Source organism: Passer domesticus, chromosome 20, assembly GCF_036417665.1.
Source record: "Passer domesticus isolate bPasDom1 chromosome 20, bPasDom1.hap1, whole genome shotgun sequence".
NCBI lineage: Eukaryota > Metazoa > Chordata > Aves > Passeriformes > Passeridae > Passer > Passer domesticus.
In genome coordinates, this window is record NC_087493.1 from 9,833,426 (window position 1) to 9,847,240 (window position 13,815).

At 45.6% G+C, this 13,815-nt stretch overlaps 1 long non-coding RNA gene and 4 other non-coding genes across 5 annotated transcripts; 2 read left to right on the top strand and 3 right to left on the bottom strand.

Moving 5' to 3' along the window:
* Positions 1-239: 239 nt before the first annotated feature.
* Positions 240-311, bottom strand: TRNAQ-UUG (transfer RNA glutamine (anticodon UUG)). The gene has a single exon. It is a non-coding gene; the product is annotated as a tRNA-Gln (tRNA).
* An 889-nt stretch (positions 312-1,200) lies between these two features.
* Positions 1,201-1,272, bottom strand: TRNAQ-CUG (transfer RNA glutamine (anticodon CUG)). The gene has a single exon. It is a non-coding gene; the product is annotated as a tRNA-Gln (tRNA).
* Positions 1,273-2,248: 976 nt separating this feature from the next.
* Positions 2,249-2,320, bottom strand: TRNAM-CAU (transfer RNA methionine (anticodon CAU)). The gene has a single exon. It is a non-coding gene; the product is annotated as a tRNA-Met (tRNA).
* An 835-nt stretch (positions 2,321-3,155) lies between these two features.
* Positions 3,156-3,262, top strand: LOC135284475 (U6 spliceosomal RNA). Its single transcript, XR_010349855.1, has one exon. It is a non-coding gene; the product is annotated as a U6 spliceosomal RNA (small nuclear RNA).
* A 4,355-nt stretch (positions 3,263-7,617) lies between these two features.
* On the top strand, positions 7,618-9,551 carry LOC135284304 (uncharacterized). Its single transcript, XR_010349731.1, has 3 exons — positions 7,618-7,750; positions 8,358-8,435; positions 9,059-9,551. It is a non-coding gene; the product is annotated as an uncharacterized LOC135284304 (long non-coding RNA).
* The last annotated feature ends 4,264 nt before the right edge of the window (positions 9,552-13,815 follow it).

Consider the following 13,815-nt stretch of genomic DNA (forward strand, 5'->3'; position numbering starts at 1 on the left):
AATTTTCCACAGTGTGCTCCCCCCCAAAGTACTTAATGTAAAACAGCAGTGAAATACAACTAAGCATCTAATTAAAAAGTAGCAAGAATGATATGAAGTCTTGTGTTAATTTCGTTGCATTGAAGAAAATGGAGAAGAGTGAGAGCTGGGTCGGGGACAGCCGTGGGCTGGGCTGGAGCTCCGGCGCGCTCCCGTCTGTCCCTGCCGGGCTCTGAGGCACAAAAACTGAGACCTGGGGCAGGTTCTACCGAGATTTGAACTCGGATCGCTGGATTCAAAGTCCAGAGTGCTGACCATTACACCATAGAACCGGGCGGTGCCTCTCCCCTCCGCCGGCCCCCACAATTAATCCACAGCGAAAAAAAATCCTGGTTTTTTTTTCGGGAAATCGCTGTTCGCTCTGCCCTTGTGCCGGGTGCCCCACGGGAACCTAACACAGCCTGAATATTCATGTTTGTTCCGAGTTTCTGTGATATTTGTTGCCCTCACAGAATCGCGGAATGGTCTGGGTTGGAAGGGACCTTAAAGATGATCCAGGGCCACCTTCCACCATCCCAGCTTGCTCCGAGCCCTGTCCAACCTGGCCAAAATGCTGCCAGTGCTGGAGCATCGCGTTCCTCCGGGCACCCTGTGCCAGGGCCGTGCCACCCTCACAGGCAAGAATTCCTCCCCAGTTCCCCATCCAATCCTCCCTCTGGCGGAGTGAAGCCATCCCTCGTGTCCTGTCACTCCATGCCTGGTCCCAGATCCCTCTCCAGCTCTCCTCTGGGCACCACAACAAGGTCACCCCCGGTGGAAGGAGGGCAGAAAGCAAACACGGGCACTGGGGACATCTGCTGTCAGACACCCCAAGAGCTCATCCCCGCCGAGCCCAGCAGCTGCCACCAGCTCTGCTGATGCACAATTCAGAACTGTGTGGAAACACAGGAGATTCAAAGCACAGAAAGAAAAAGAAACAATATGCTGTGACATGTGTGAGGTTCTCCAGATAATTTGTAAGAAAGTCCTAACGTGGCTGCAATAAATAATAGATGTGGTGGGGAAAACACAGGAAAACTCTCTGATTGAATATCTAATTTAGATACGTATTCCAGGAGGTATGAGATGTTTATGGCGTTCTAACATCCCATGAAAAACGCCTTGAAGTCACTTTCCATGGTTCTGAGCAGGAAAGAAACGTGTTTGTGGCAAAAAACGTTCAGGTTCCACCGAGATTTGAACTCGGATCGCTGGATTCAGAGTCCAGAGTGCTAACCATTACACCATGGAACCACACAATGCGGCCCCCCGAGCCGCGCCTACTGAGCCAAACCCAGGGAAAGAGAATTCCATCATTTCCCTGGCTCTGTCAGAAGAGCCCTGCCTTGTCCTTCTTCCATGTACTCCCCCCGTACTCGTTCCATGTGACAATTCCACTGTTTATTTATCATAAAATAAATATATTTTACATATTTCTACAGCCCTGAGCTGTGCCATCAAGTTCACAGAGCCTTTTCCTCAGATCATGTAATCCAGAGGCCAAATACAGACTTTCAATACCACACGTGTTGACTTTCATGTCTTCACATTTGTGTTTTTATTTCGCCTTCCTGCATTTTGTGCTGAGAGTCTGCTTGCTATGTTTGCCATTGCCACAATGTTTCATTTAATCCGGCAAGCCAGGGAAAAACTACAAATGTGTGCAATGAGCTTTTGGTGCCTAATTAAGACAAGGATCTCCTGGAGCAGGTCCAGACGAAGGCATGAAGCTGCTCAGAGGAGCACTTCTATAGAAGAGGAGAGGCTGACAGAGCTGGGGCTGTTCACCTTGTTCATCCCGGGGAGCCTTGGGACCTTTCAGTGTGTAAGGGAGCTTTCCTATGAAGGATAAAGAAGAAACTCTGCACCACAAGGGTGCTGAGCCCAGAGAGGTGGCAGATGCCCCATCCTTAGAAACATTCACAGCCAGGCTGGACGGGGCTCTGAGCAGCTTGTGTATCCCGAATCATGGCAGGGGGTGGGACTAAATGGCCTTTAAGGGTCCCTTCCAACCCAAACCATCCTGTGACTCCACGGGACCTTCAAATGGCAATTTAAAAAAGGTGTAGGCATCCCAGCGCTCTGTCGCTCCTTTACTCTCATCAGCTGTATAGCATGTCGTCAAGATTTCAGCAAAAACAAATGTCCTCGCACCAGCCACACCCCTGTCCCCCACAGACAAAAACAACCAGCAGAGAGAGAGGAGGTGGAAAAATCAAAACAATTGTGCTAGCAGAGGATGGTTTCGATCCATCGACCTCTGGGTTATGGGCCCAGCACGCTTCCGCTGCGCCACTCTGCTGCTCATACCAACACCTTCTCCCGTCCCCGATTAGAACGGACAGCGCCACGCCGCTCCGCTCCGCCCGGCTCACCCCGGACCCGTTCCCTGCCCGCCCTGCGGCCACGCCGTCCCGCCACAGCTGCCCGCTCCGGAGGTTCCCTCCAAATACATCAGGAGTAACGGTCACAAACTTAAACACAAGGAGTTTCGCCTCAGCAGGAGGAAGGGGCTCCTCACACCGAGGGCGGCAGAGCGGCGGCACGGCTGCCCAGGCAGCGGCGGAGTGTCTTTCTCTCTCTGCAGACATTCAAACCCACCTGGACGCGTTCCTGTGTCACCTGCTGCGGGTCACCTGCCTTGGCAGGGGGCTCTGATCTCCAGTCGGACCTTCCAACCCGAGCGATTCTGTGATTCTGCGGAACAAGAATGGCTTCAGCCACCCGCTATCGCCACAGGTCAGCACTACGAACTAATTTAGGTCCAAACCGCCGATGTGCCACCGCAGAAAGGGTCACATTCCCAGGTGCCACAGCAAAACGTGACTCTGAACCCCGCCGGGGGTTATTGATACAGAACGGCCCCGTGAGGAGCCAAGGAACCGCCCCGCCCCAGAGTGCTTTGCGCCTATTTGCATACAGCAGGGCTATTTGCATAACCCCGATTAGACAGAATTTGGGGTCTGTTCCCCCCTTTTCCGCCGTCTCCTGCCCGCCAGACCCTCAGTACAGTCGGGGTGCCGTTCATGGGAGCTACTTCTTCCACCGGCACTGACAGTTTGTCCCGAAGGGTCACCCTGACCTTGCGGAGCGCGAATCCTGGCGGTACAAATAGCGGCGGGTAGGAGCTGGGATTCGTGCTCGCTTCGGCAGCACATATACTAAAATTGGAACGATACAGAGAAGATTAGCATGGCCCCTGCGCAAGGATGACACGCAAATTCGTGAAGCGTTCCATATTTTTTCCTCCCTCTCATCCAGCCCTCCAGGCCTGGAAGTGGAATTTTGGGGCTGAGCACACGCTCCGTGGCAGGTGAAGGTCAAGGGAGAGGAAACGGCCCGGAGCGGCACCAGCGGAGGTTTAGGGCGCACATCAGGAAGATTTTCTTAATGAAAAGGGTAATTAAACATCAGAATGGGCTGCCCAGGGTGGAGTCACCATCCCCGGAGGTGTTTAAGAAACAAACAGCTGGACATTGCACTCAGTGCCGTGCTCTGGTTGTCAAGGTGGCGTTTGGTCACAGGTTGGACACGGTCATCTCAGACGTTTTTTGAAGGATTTAACAGATTCTGTGATTCTGTGAGCTCCCTCTGGCGCCCAAGCAGCTCCCAGGACCCCCAGAGACACAGCTGGGATAACAGTGGGTCCCTTACTCCTTCCTGCTGCCCCCGTGCCAAGGTCCTGCTGGCCCTGAAGGCACAAGGACGGGCATTGAGGTGGCAGTGCCTTGGGAGGGTGCCTGGCCTGGCTCAGCTCCTCACTGCCCTGCACAGAACACGCTCTCCCCAAGACACCCAGAGGCCCAGGGCCGTACCCAGCTGGGCCCAGAAGTTTTCCTCAGTCACGCACTGACTGCAGTACAAACTCACTATGGCTGCTGCAGGGAATTGTCTCACAAATGAGAGCGTTTGTCCCACAGGGACTTGCCTCCAGACTCATTATGGTGCTGCCACAGGTTAGCACCTTTTGTATTTCATCTTCCCCAAGTATCCTTTGCTTCCCCTGCACGCAGCACAGCGCAGGCTCTGGCACTGCCAGGCTCTCCTGACCACTGCGTGGCACCCACGCCAAAGACGGGCATTCTCCATCTATTTCTCACTATTTCCTTCTGAGGACTGTCTCCCCAAAATGCTTTTATTTTCACAAGCAAAGCAGCGGGACTCTGCTGCACAGAACAGCAAATCCCCTGGGCATTGCTGAGCTGCTTCCTCGATGGAGTAGCTCTTGCTCAAAGGCTGCACGTTCTGTAATTTACCTTTCTCCTCACTATGGGTTCTCACTCCTGTGGGATTCAGTGATGGCTACCAAAAGAACAGGGCAAGATTTGGCAAAAAGAGCAGCACTGAAGGCACAGGTCCCACCCCGAGTTACCAGGGACCTAAAACCTTCAGTTCCTTTGCCCAGAAGGTGTGTAGCAAGGTGGACTGCTTCTCTTAAAGATCTACAGCTACTGTAGAAAAGGGAGAGTTATTTTTGGAATAACTTTATGATGGAATATGTCTTTTATGAAGAGGTAGCGCTTTTTTGGCTTTGGCATTGGGGATTTTGTTTTAATCCAGCCTGAATCCTGTGATGGGGTGAGTGAAGCTAAATGAGGTGGGTGCTGTTTGAAAGAAAAAAGCAGAACAGAGGCAGATGGTGAGGGGGAGAAAGTAAAATAGGAAACATGAAACAAATATATTGTTAGAGATGCAATTTTTCTGTAGTAAAAATGCTTCAGCTTCTTGGTTTGACTGTTCCTTTTTTTTTTTTTTACTTCATGTTTTCTGCATGTTTTATTGCATGTTAGGTACCACACAACATAATTCAGTTTCTTTTTCAGATAAAAATAATTAATTCTCTTCAGAAACGATGATAACAGATAAAAGAAGTTAGGAAGCTCATGTTAAAGAATTTAAATGTGATGAATCATCCAACCTCAGCAGTGAACAATAAACGTGAGGAATTCTACTTTGGTATTACTTGGATTAGGCTGCTCAAGGTGCAGCCAGAGTGCAGGTCTTGGCTTCACTTTCCTTAAAATTGGCAGGTATGATTGTCCCTCTCTTGTTTAGATGAAATTATCCAAATATTTCTGGCTAACCTGGTCTGAGTTTTTATTTATTTTAAAATGCAGGCTGTGTCAGCAGGAGTGTGTGGAGCTGCCAAGGACCTGGTGGAATGCAGGTTTCGTGTGTCACTCTTAGAACACCCTGGGACAACAGGCATTGCAAATTCTCTCTGCATTTTCTTTCTCTTGGTGTCACTGATTTAGCATTTTCACAGGTGGGCTGCATTTTAAACACCTTTTACTCTTCAGAGCAAAATTCTAGTTTTGTCTTTGAATCTGGCCTTTCAGAAGGTAAGAACCACACAGTATTTTGGACACTCATCCTGTGAATTACTGCTAGGGAAAACAGTAGATTTTTTATTGTGCATACATAATTGAAGTTTATTATTAAAGAAATATTTAACAAACCATGCTGAGTTATTTCTTCCTCTGAGCTTCAGCGAAGGGCTGAGAACAGTTTTTACCTGAGAGCCACTAGCTCCTCCCTCAGGACAGGTTTCGAGCCACTGCCCTGGTTTAACACTTAAAATCCTTTTTTTTTTGTATTTTTTCCATAAAACCGGGACGGGCCCCTCACGTCATCCCCGCGCCATCAGCGCGCGCCGCCGGTCACATGTCCCTTGTTTATCCCGGTCTGTGCGGCATGAGGGACCGACAGACCGACCGACAGACCGACCGACAGACCGACCGCCCCGCCGGGGGCAGCGGGAGACGGGCGTGGGGGGAGAGGGAAGGGCGGCGGGGAACGGGCGTACCCCGCCGGGGCGCTGTGAGGGCTCGTCCCCTCTCGGGCGGTGAGGTGCGGTGCGCTTGTCCGCCCTGCGGGGCAGCGAGAGGAGCTGGCGTCCCCTCAGGGGTGGCATGAGGCGGCAATGTCTGTGTCGGTGTCTGTGTCTGTCCCAGGGGCTGTGTGAGGCCAGAATGGTCCCTCCAGTTAGGAGCGGCGTGAGGCGGGAATGTCTCCTCCTCTCCCCTCAGGGGCTGTGTGAGGCGGGAATGGCTCCTCCCCTCAGGGGCGGTGTGAGGCGGGAATGGCTCCTCCTCTCCCCTCACGGGCGGTGTGAGGCGGGAATGGCTCCTCCTGTCAGGGGCGGTGTGAGGCGGGAATGGCTCCTCCTCTCCCCTCACGGGCGGTGTGAGGCGGGAATGGCTCCTCCTGTCAGGGGCGGTGTGAGGCGGGAATGTCTCCTCCTCTCCCCTCAGGGGCGGTGTGAGGCGGGAATGGCTCCTCCTGTCAGGGGCGGTGTGAGGCGGGAATGGCTCCTCCTGTCAGGGGCGGTGTGAGGCGGGAATGTCTCCTCCTCTCCCCTCAGGGGCGGTGTGAGGCGGGAATGGCTCCTCCTCTCAGGGGCGGTGTGAGGCTGGAATGGTTCTTCCCCTCAGGAACGGCGTGCGGTGGGAATGGCCGTCCCGTCCGGAGCGGTGTGAGGGGCTGTCCCGCATCCTTCACCGTGTTCCGCCTGGCAGCGGCCCGGCTCTGAGCGGTTGTTGCCGCGGAGAGACACCGAGGGGGGAAGAGCGGGACTGTATCTTTTTTATTTTCTTCAATTCAGTGCAAATACAAAATAGATACTCAGAAGTGTCCCAGCAGTTCAGAGAGGACGGCTGAAGCGTGCAGTAGGTAACAAATGTTGAGTTGGGAAGCCCCAGCTTTGTGGGAGGCTCCAGCCCATCCCTGTCTCTCCTAATTTGGCCCTGGCAGCATCTTTTGTAATGATTTTTGCTGCACAGCTTTCCTCATAGATGTGGGACTCTGTGTTGCAGAATTTCCCTTCATCTTGAGTAATGTGTTCTCTGAAAAGCCGTGTGATCACTGACCAGACAAGGCAGTTGTAAAGTGCAATTCCCTTGGAATGCAAATAAACAATCTCCAGGGAAGCTCCAGCAAGCCGTTCATGCTATAGACTAACCATGACAAAGGTGAACTGCTGAGGAGTTTCTTAGCAAGCAGGAAAGTATAAGTTAAATTTAAAAGAAAAAAGGAAAGGGAAAAAAAAAGCCTGATAAATATAACCTGCTTGGTAGGAGAGCTTCCTGTTCTCTCCACACAAATCAATTTTCAGTGCCTTGTTTTGACTAGTTGCAATTTTTAATTGGCCTAAAAGATTCTGTATGTACTGCTTTTGATCTTTAGTGTTAATAGTTTGTTTTTAATTAAAGAAAGGAAAAAAAAACAAAGAAAAAACCAAAACCAGCCACCCCCCACCCCTGTCAAACCACAGTCTGTGGTTGTTTCACTAATGTGACTTCAAAGGGACTGTAACACAGCTTTTCCTTACAGACAATTGAGTGGTTAGTCTCAGACAAATAATTTATTGTAATGCTGAGTGTTGGTCTGTATTTCACTGTAGGGAAACCTCTGTTTATATATCATAAAACATAAGACGTTGGTCTCTTCATGTGTATTGCACACAGAAAAGCACAAATGTACTTATTGTGATATTTCCTCTCATTTCCAAGTCAGAAGATTGTATTAAGGGAGTGCATTTCCTTAGATACAGTGAAACAATATAAACTTATTTCATGTTTAGGTATTTGAATGTCATATTGTAACTGTTATTATTGTGTTGCTTTTCAGGGTGAGCAGCAAGAAGAAAATCAACTCTTGCATAACAATACCGGGCAATTTTTACTCCATTCTGATTTTGCTATGAGGTTCTTGTGAACTGTAAAGAATTACTGTAAGTTGTGTGAAATTCTATGTTGTGTTGAACAGCATATTAAACTTAATTACCTAATTAATTAATTTTATTGTGTTATGTCAATGTTTAAGTGTGTGGAGTGGATTATTTCCCTGGAAGAGTCTGTACAGAGTTCTCTGAGTGGCCACAAAAAAGGACAAGCCAAAGTGCTCATGGTATTGCTAAACTTAGTCAGAATTTAATAACTTTTTGTAGGTTATCTTAATGACTGAGTTCCTTACATTTTATTTAAAACTCAGAAGGATTAAGATAAAAACAATATTCTAGTGTCAGTTGCAGCATCAAGTGGCTTCCAGCTGAATGTGTTTCTTGGAATGCTTCTCTTTGGGGAACAAATGTAACATATCCCATATATTGGAAGGCATTCCTGCAGTTGATTGATGCCCTGGAAAATGATGGGTAAAAATGCTGGACTGTAAATTGCATTGGTGCCTTTGAAAAAATGAGTAGTTGAGATCAGCTACTCTGGTGCTTATCTAAAATCTTCTGTGGTTGAATCATTTGATGTCTTGCTTTGCTTTTGATAGTCCCAAAGCTGATACATGAGCTGATACGTGATGCATCTTAATTATTTTCCCTGTAACAGAGATAAGTGGAGTACTTTCAGTAACTGAAGTTCCACAGAACGGTGTTGGCGGCTCTGGATGTTTTGTAGTTACCAAGTGTGAGTAATCCTGCAAAGGTTTGATCCGAGAAGCTGAGGTTGGTACAGCACTCAGGGTGTTCAGTGTATGCTTGTCAGAAGCACAGAAACTTCCAGTGTTCTGATTTTAACTTTTTTTCTTTAACCACACACTTGCATAAGCTTTCAGGTCTTGATCTGACAGTATTCACGCCAGCAGGGCTTTCCCACCAGCTTACACTAGAACAGCCTCTCTGTGGGGAGAAATTCCCCTAATTAGATCATTATACTCTACATTCAGTTTTTTAAATGAGCTACTTCACTGGCTGTAAGAAACTGCTGTTGCTCTTAAATATTATCTTGATGCTTTTGAATTATCTGAATTCAATGTTGCTTTATGAACAATAGATTTTACTCTAAATGTTGTACAGATTGATTAAAAAAAAGTTGAGAAGGCAGTTTTTTGAGACTTTCTCAAAATGAAAATGCCACTTCCTCTGTATTGTGTTCTCTTTGCTCTGTACCTTTCAGATTTTTCTTTGACCAAACAATGACTCATGTAAATAACTCAGTTTGGCTCATGGATGAAGTGTGACTGGTGACACTTATGCTCAGTGAAGTGTCTTCCAGTGCTCTCAGATTTTTGATTGTTGGTGTCATTGCAGTGAGAAGGGAGGAGGACTCAGCCTTCCATTACATTTTCCTCCAAAGTCTTCAAGATCAGAAGAATCCACAACTGCATATTCTCAGCCAGTTCAGCCTCATCTTTTGCCTTTTTACATGCACACTGCAAATATTTCTATTATTTAATGACTTACTGTTATGCAAGTAGAATAATACTGCCAGTACCTGTTTTGTTGAGTTGCACTCACTGGGTCAATTACTGATAGAAGGATTATTCTTGTTCATAGCACTGGAATAGAGTACAATTCATCCCTTGCTGAGGCTTCCCCCAGACCTCCCATGACACTGGCACTTCATGCTGAAGAAAGATCAGAGAAAGTAGACTTGTGAACATTTCCTTTGGTAATGTTACAGTGTGACAGATGATATATTTGGGTTGCTATATGAGCATACACTTTGGAATATCTGACTTCTGTAGAGCAGAATATTATCACTGCTATTTTCCAGTAAAGTCAGCAGAATGGTGAATGGAAATGATGCAGAAACAAGATTCTTTCTTCTGATGGATGTGATGAACAGTGGCTCTGCTGTAGTCAAAATGGCCAAGTAAGGCTTTTTGCTCCTGTGGGTCTCTAAAAATTGTGGAATTTGACTATGTTCAGATGTCAGAACTAAACCCATAAGAATTACTTACCCTCTTATTCCAATAATGCATTAAAAATATACTTTAGGAGAATTACTTCAAGCAGAATCATAAGTTGTTGCTGTTGGCAATACTGAATACTTAGGGCATAAACTTATAATGTTAAATGTGAGAATTTTCTGTAGAGATTTACAGTGGAAGTAGCTATAGAACCACCAAATTTTAGTTTTGTTTTCTCTTTGTCAAGTGGGCTTACTGTGCCAGTTGGTTTCCTTAGAACTGTGGATTTATCAAATCTCTTGAAATGTGAGTATTTACATGCATAAACTGGGAAACTTCAGCCAAATAAGGGCTGTTCTGTTCTGTGTTGAACTTAAATTTCAAACCATTACTTAAAGAATTGAAGTTGCAATGCACTGGTTTTCATAGTTCTAACTAAGTCTTCCATTACTTAACCTTTACAAGAAGCTCTTTTATAAAATCACAATAACTGCAGTCGTGCTCTTAGCTCACATAATGTAGCATCACCTGAAAACTTTGTGTCTTGCTGGGAAAAGGTAGTCTGGCCTATATTTTGATTTACTCCTGTGGTAAGAAACTCCTACAAAATTAGAGGAAAAATTGTTTGAAATAGGTCTTGCAGATTTCTTGGTGAAATAAGGAGTTTTGCAGATCACCACAGACCTGCTGGAGAGGGGAGTAGAACTGAGGTGAGATACTGGAAGAGAGTACTTAAAAAAACTGTTCAATGCCCTGTTTTCTTTCCAGTTCAAATTGCTGTTAAATTCTCTGGCTCTTTTCTTACTCTGATGCTTGTATGTCTATAAAGCTTGATCAGTCAGCCAAGAGGAATGCTGCATTGAGGCACATTATTCAGGAACATAACAGGGAGGCAGGAACCTGGTTTTATTCTGAATCCTTCAGGCTTAGTAGATCATCATGGGTTTTATCTTGTGGTAAAATTGAAATATGAAACGTGATTTTTATAAGCCATGATCATTTGTCTGATTTAATAGTATGAAGTACTATCATCAGTGTGATGATGATGCTTGTTACTACTTTTGCAAGAGGCTTTCATGTCCTGTGCCCTGGTTTGGGCTTCTAAATCAAGACACCCCAAACAAGTTTCAGCCGTGTGTTGTGTTAAGCATGTTCTCATGAGTCACTGCTGAAAATACTGATCAGTGGATAGCAGGAAGGAGAGTGCATCAAAGGAGGAATTCCAGAGGTTGCAGAAGTGGAGTTTCAGTTTGAGATGTGTAAATGAAATGTGGGTCAGAGAGGAATGGTGAATCTGAGCACTCTTTGTGGTTTGAGTGTCCTGTGCCAGCACAAGCCTGCTTCCTCTCTTTTCCCCTGTCTCAGCAGAAGAGATTAATTTCATTTATAATTCCAGAGATTCCTCACCACTGCAGCACTCAGAGCCCTGGCAGTGAGGATTGTGGTTTCACAGTTCTGAGGGTTCAACAGATCAACTGGATGGTTCTGAGATCAGGTAGAGCTGATACGTGTGAGGAGTTACATGTTCACCACCTCACTTAGGTCATAGAGCAGTATGTCTTTCTGTAGTTCTTGTGCCTAAAAGTAAAGCTGACTTGTATTTCTTGTATTTAAGATGCCAAAATCAGTCTGCTCCACTGAGTGCTGTGTAATCATGCTCTGTATGCAGTGTTCAGTGGAGCTGTAGCCAGAGACTGCCCAGGCTATCTAGAAATAAAGAGTTAAACATTTGCATAACTTTATTTCAAGACTGATGAATTATAAATAAATATAGGAAATGCAGGAATAAGGTACTTGTTGTTCTTTTTTAGGATAGCTTCCAAAGGCCACAGCCAGAAGAGGATCTCTGGTGGAAGTCAGAAATGCTCTGGTGAATGTGCACAGTGTTGTGTCAGACCCATTCCAGGGCTGTGCAGGGCTGCCAGGCTATCCAAGGTGTCAGTGGCTCTGGGGTGGAATGGGGGCCTGGGTTCATGTTCCAGCTCCCACAGCTGCTGCTGCTCTTCCCTTTTCCTTTTCCAGTCTCCCCACAGCCTCTGACACACCTTGTGAGTCCGTGTGATAACTTGGAGACAGGAACTCACGTAAATACACCCTCAGAAGGGTGGTATCTTTGACTGGGGTTTGTTACTGCTGTCATTGCTTTCATGTGGTTTGTTCTCAGTCACACCAGGGAGGTGCTGTGAGGCTGGGAACCAGTGGCAAGCCCAGGAAATGACACTACCTCTGCAAGCTTGGCATTGAGCTGTGGGCTAAACATTGATCTGTGATGTGAAACACCTTTTCACCTTGTAGTCGTGCAGAAAAGCACTGAGGAAAAAGCTGATCCAGCTATTCAGATTATTTTGTCAAGTTATTCTGAGATCTTAGGCAAATAATACCTATTTTTGGTGACAAATTTAAAGCCTATTGAGCATAGGATATTAAGGGTTTAACTTAAAATTATGAGCTTCCAGAATGCTGATTTTAAGAGCTTTTTTCTTCATTTGCTTATTCTGCCTCATGCCTTCCTAATTAAAAAAAAATCAGGTGTTAAGAGGAAAAACAAAGTTTGTGAGAATACTTAGTAGATTTTTTTAATTCACTTGTTTCAAATTTTGATTAGTCTTTGAGAATGTTCTTCCTGAAGACAAAACAAGACACTGAAGTACATTCTCAAGCAGCTCCATCTTATGTCAGTGTTAAAAATGCAGCTGTGCAAAACTGGTTCTTGGTAGATTTTGGTATACACAGAGAACAGAGGTTGGTTCTTGTGTTGGAGGATTCCTAACAAGGATGGAAAATGTCCTATTTTAAGTTGTTCAGGCTTTGGCTACACATTAAAAATACCAATGCTAAATACTTTATATGGATGTGAAAAGCAGTGCTGCTGTCATCATATTCCTTGTAGGATCTTTCTTTGTGTGCTCTGAATCCAGCCAGTTTCTTTATGGGCTCCTTACAGTATCTGTTTATGGAACATGAGGTTGTTCTCTCAGTGCTTTTGCCTTATTACATGATTTCAATAACATTTGTCTCTCAGGAAAACAATTACAATTTCTTAACCTCTGTGTAAGACTTTTTCATACCTCAGTATCTCAGTAATTCTCTTCTGAAGTTTGCTTTGTTCTGCACTTTTCCTGTTGGACACAGTAAGAAATACTTCAAAGACAGACATAAAGAAAAATATGTCTTTACTTTTCACTGTTACTTTCTTTTTGCCTTTCTGCTGGCTGAGAAAAAGGCATTGATTTTAAAACAAACCCAAACCAAACTGATTTTGATAAAGGCTTCATTTCTCTCACCTTGAAATGACAAATTTCAATTAGAAGGCTCTGTCATAAAAAGAATATTTTAAAGCATATTTTTCTTATTGATTCTTATTAGTTTACACTTGGTACTGGTTTTGATTTACCTTTGGTTATGTTTCATGTAGATAATTCACATTTTAATTCCAACAGAGTTGCTGTCCATTTCTTGATCCAGCAAAGGGATAGGATGAACATTCCATTGCAGAAAAGGCAAAAGAACTTGGAGAAAATTCTTGCAGTAGAATTGTGGCTCATAACTGATAGCAGTTACTAATGATCAGCATTAAATCCAGTGAGTGCTGCCCTGATGAGACCTGGTCCTGATTATGCTTCAGGACTTCATTGTGTGGAACTCTTGGTTAGAAGTGGGTAAGAAAACTTCAGTGTTTTGAATCATCAGGTCCAATTTTATACATAAAACAGGAGCCTGAAGAACAATTAACAATTTCTTTGGCAAAGGTCTGGGTCATGCAAGGCTGGATTGCAGAGCAAGGGGGGGGTTTGCATTTCCAGTTAGCTGCTGCAGCTCCTAAAAATCCTTTTGTGGTGTTGCAGTGTAGAGTTCCTTTCTGGTGATTACCTGGGCGAGTGGAACGGATGCTCTCTGTCCAAGGCATTTGAGTTTTCATTGTCTCACAACACAGGAGGATTGGGGCTGTGCTTTTATCCTTTTGGTCACTACGAAGTTCCAGCATGGCTGAGTCGACCGCTCACCCCCTCGAACTGCTTGAGGTCAGTTGTCTAATTGCTCTTTGCAGATAAGAATTAATTAGCCTGATTATTTTTCATAGCTTTTGGATGGCTTCCCCACCTGGAGAGGAGCAGTTCCTCTGTGTCAGTGAGTGATTGCTGAGCCAGAAGCTTT